We start from the raw sequence: 4,440 nt of genomic DNA, 5'->3' as shown, positions 1-4,440 counted from the left end.
TTGATGCCTTGTGCATCCGACCGCAAACCCGTGTCTCCCGACAAAAACTAACCCCGGCGCTTTACACACCGAGGAAAACGAAGCTTTATGTGAGGCAATCGAGGGACGTGTCCCGCGTGCGCCTTCACGATAACATGTTATGTAAAATAACTCTCGACAACGGATATCTCGGCTCTTGCATCGATGAAGAACGCAGCGAAATGTGATACTTGGTGTGAATTGCAGAATCCCGTGAACCATCGAGTCTTTGAACGCAAGTTGCGCCCAAAGCCATTAGGCTGAGGGCACGCCTGCCTGGGTGTCACACATCATCACCCCTTCCTCCACACTTAACTAGTTAAATGTGAGGCAGTGGGTGAAAGTTGACCTCCCGCGAGCCAGTTCCTCGTGGTTGGTTAAAAAGCAAGTTCGAGGGGGAGTCCCCCACGATAACAGTGGATGAGCCCACGCTCGAGACCAATCGTGCCTGTGGGACTCTGACGTAACGGACTTATCGACCCCACACGCGCCCTCTGTGCAAACCGAGTGTGCCATCTACGAGACCTCAGGTCAGGGGGGCTACCCGCTGAGTTTAAGCATATCAATAAGCGAAGGAAAAGAAACTAACAAGGATTCCCCTAGTAACGGCGAGCGAATCGGGAAAAGCCAACCATGAGAATTAATCGCCTCCGGTGATGTGGGTGAAGTTTGGGAGCAAAAGGAATTGATCTTGGCATGGTTGGTGCATACCCAAGTTCCATGATTTTGGTGTTTTGGCTTGATTTTGTGACTTGGTGGTGTGTTGGGTGAAAAACGAAAATCATGGCTTTGCAAAACTGGCTGGACTCAATCCTCACAAATGCGTCCAATGTGATGTGGAAGAAGTTTGGGAGCAAAAGGAATTGATCTTGGCATGGTTGGTGCATACCCAAGTTCCATGATTTTGGTGTTTTGGCTTGATTTTGTGACTTGGTGGTGTGTTGGGTTAAAAACGAAAATCATGGTTTTGGAAAACTAGCTGGACTCAATCCTCACAAATGCGTCCAATGTGATGTGGGAGAAGTTTGGGAGCAAAAGGAATTGATCTTGGCATGGTTGGTGCATAGCCAAGTTCCATGATTTTGGTGTTTTGGTTTGATTTTATGATTTGGTGGTGTGTGGGGTGAAAAACGAAAATCATGGTTTTGGAAAACTGGCTGGACTAAATCCTCACAAATGCCTCCAAAGTGATGTGGGAGAAGTTTGGGAGAAAAAGGAATTGATCTTGGCATGGTTGGGGGATAGCCAAGTTCCATGATTTTGGTGTTTTGGCTTGATTTTGTGAGTTCGTGGTGTGCGGGGTGAAAAACGAAAATCATGGTTTTGGAAAAGCGGCTGAACTCAAACCTCACAAATGCCTCCAAAGTGATGTGGGAAAAGTTTGGGAGGAAAAGGAATTGATCTTGGCATGATTGTTGCTAAGCCAAGTTTGGTGATTTTGGTGTTTTGGCTAGAGTTATTGAGTTGGTGGTGTGTGGGGTGAAAAACGAAAAATCATGATTTTATAAAATTGGGTGGACTCGATCCTCTCAAATGCTTCCAAACTGATGTGGACAAAGTTTGGGAGCAAAAGAAATTGATCTTGGTATGGTTCGTGCATGGTCAAGTTTGGTGATTTTGGCTAGATTTTTTGACTTGGGGGTATGTGGGGTGAAAACGAAAATCATGGTTTTGGAAAACTGGCTGGACTCAAACCTCACAAATGCCTCCAAAGTGATGTGGGAAAAGTTTGGAAGCAAAAGGAATTGATCTTGGCATGATTGGTGCTAAGCAAGTTTGGTGATTTTGGTGTTTTAGCTAGAGTTTGTGACTTGGTGGTTTGTGGGGTGAAAAACAAAAATCATGATTTTGTAAATCTGGGAGGACTCAATACTCTCAAATGCTTCCAAACTGATGTGCAAAAAGTTTGGGAGCAAAAGGAATTGATCTTGGTATGGTTGGTGCATAGCCAAGTTTGGTGATTTCTGTATAGATTTTGTGATCTTGGTATGGTTTTTGTGAAATCTTGGTGGGGAATTCTTACAAATGCATCCAAAATGAGGTGTCAAAAGTTTGGTTGCAAAAGGAATTATTCTTGGTTGGGTTTTGGCTTAGCTAAGTTTGGTCGCTTGGCCTAGTTTTTGTGTCTTGGTAGCAAAATTGGTGAAAAAGTGAAGTCGTGGTTGTGGAGCAATCTTTGTGGGAAATTGTCACAAATTCATCCAAAATGAGGTGTCAAAAGTTTGGTTGCAAAAGGAATTGTTCTTGGTTGGGTTTTGTCTTAGCCAAGTTTGGTCGCTTGGCCTAGTGTTTGTGCCTTGGTAGCAAAATTGGTGAAAAAGTGAAGTCGTGGTTTTGGAGCAATCTTGGTGGGGAATTGTCACAAATGCATCCAAAATGAGGTGTTAAAAGTTTGGTTGGAAAAGGAATTGATCTTGGTTAGGTTTTGGCTAACCAAGTTTGGTCCCTTGGCCTAGTTTTTGTGCCTTGGTTGCAAAATTGGTGAAAAAGTGAAGTCATGGTTTTAGAGGATTCTTGGTGGGGAATTGTCACAAATGTATGCAAAATGACTAGTGAAAAGTATGGTTGCAAAAGGAACTGATCTTGGTTGGGTTTTGGCTTGCTTAAGTTGGGTGGATTGGCTTTTTGTGCCTTGGTAGCAAAATTGGTGAAAAAGTGAAGTCATGGTTTTTGAGCAATCTTGGTGCGAAATTGTCACAAATGCATGCAAAATTAGGTGTGTAAAGTTTGGTTGCAAAAGGAATTGATCTTGGTTGGGTTCTGGCTTAGCTAGGTTGGGTGGATTGCCTTTTATACCTTGGTAGCAAAATTGGTGAAAAGGTGAAGTCATGGTTTTTGAGCAATCTTGGTGCGAAATTGTCACAAATGCATGCAAAATGAGGTGTGTAAAGTTTGGTTACAAAAGGAATTGATCTTGGTTGGGTTCTGGCTTAGCCAGGTAGGGTGGATTGCCTTTTATGCCTTGGTAGCAAAATTGGTGAAAAGGTGAAGTCATGGTGAAAAATGAGGTTTGTGAGCAATCTTGGTGGGGAATTGTCACAAATGCATCCAAAATGAGGTGTGAAAGGTTTGGTTGCAAATGGAATTGATCTTGGTTGGATTTTTCCTTGGCCAAGTTTGGTAGCTTGGCCTAGTTTTTTTTGCCATCGTAGCCAAATTGGTGAAAAATGAAGTCATGGTTTTTGAGCAATCTTGTGGGGTATTGTCACAAATGTATCCAAAATGAGCGTCAAAAGTTTGGTTGCAAAAGGAATTGATCTTGGTTGGGTTTTGGGTTAGCCATGTTTGGTCGCTTGGCCTAGTTTTTGTTCCTTGGTAGTAAAATTGGTGAAAAAGTGAAGTCATGGTTTTTGAGCAATCTTGGTGGCGAAATTTCACACATGTATGCTAAATGAGGTGTGAAAAGTTTAGTTGCAAAAGGAATTGAGCTTTGTTGGCTTTTGGCTTAGCTAAGTTGGGTGGATTCGCTGTTTGTGTCTTCGTAGCAAAATTCGTGAAAAAGTGAAGTCATGGTTTTTGAGTAATCTTGGTGGGGAATTGTCTGAAATGCATCCAAAATGAGGTGTTAAAAGTTTGGTTGCAAAAGGAATTGATCTTGGTTAGGTTTTGTCTTAACCAAGTTGGGTGGATTGGCTTTTTGTGCCTTGGTAGCAAAATTGGTCAAAAAGTGAGGTCATGGTTTTTGAGCAATCTTCATGGAGAAATGTCACAAATGTATGCAAAATGAGGTGTGAAAAGTTTGGTTGCAAAACGAAATTATCTTGGTTGGGTTTTGGTTTAGCCAAGTTGGGTGTATTGGCTTTTTGTGCCTTGGTAGAAAAATTGGTGAAAAAGTGAAGTCATGGCTTTTGAGCAATCTTGGTGGGGAATTGTCACAAAAGCATCCAAAATGAGGTGTGACAAGTTTGGTTGCAAAAGGAATTGATCTTGGTTGGGTTTTGGCTTAGCCAAGTTTGGTCGCTCGGCGTAGTTTTTGTGCCTTGGTAGCAAAATTGGTGAAAAAGTGGAGTTAAGGTTTTTGAACAATTTTGATGGGGAAGTGTCACAAATGTATAGAAAATGAGGTGTGAAAAGTATGGTTGAAAAAGGAATTGGTCTTGGTTGGGTTTTGGCTTTGCCAAGTTTGTGGATTAGCTTTTTGTGCCTTGGTAGCAAAATTGTGAAAAAGTGAAGTCATGGTTGTTTAGCAATCTTGGTGAGAAATTGTCACAAATGCATGCAAAATGAGGTGTGAGAAGTTTGGTTGCAAAAGGAATTGATCTTGGTTGGGTTTTGGCTTAGCCAAGTTGGGTGGATTGGCTTTTTGGATCTTGGTACCAAAATTGGTGAAAAAGTGAAGCCATGGTTTTTTAGCAATCTTGGTTGGGAATTGTCACAAATGCATCCAAAATGAGGTGTCAAAAGTTTGGTTGCAAAAGGAAT

General features: G+C 42.0%; 1 non-coding gene across 1 annotated transcript; it reads left to right on the top strand.

Moving 5' to 3' along the window:
- The first annotated feature begins 148 nt into the window (after positions 1 to 148).
- On the top strand, positions 149 to 304 carry LOC137808874 (5.8S ribosomal RNA). Its single transcript, XR_011080761.1, has one exon. It is a non-coding gene; the product is annotated as a 5.8S ribosomal RNA (ribosomal RNA).
- The last annotated feature ends 4,136 nt before the right edge of the window (positions 305 to 4,440 follow it).

The sequence above is a fragment of the Phaseolus vulgaris genome, chromosome 3 (genome assembly GCF_000499845.2).
Source record: "Phaseolus vulgaris cultivar G19833 chromosome 3, P. vulgaris v2.0, whole genome shotgun sequence".
In the NCBI taxonomy this organism is placed as follows: domain Eukaryota; kingdom Viridiplantae; phylum Streptophyta; class Magnoliopsida; order Fabales; family Fabaceae; genus Phaseolus; species Phaseolus vulgaris.
This window is presented reverse-complemented; position numbering and strand designations above follow the sequence as displayed.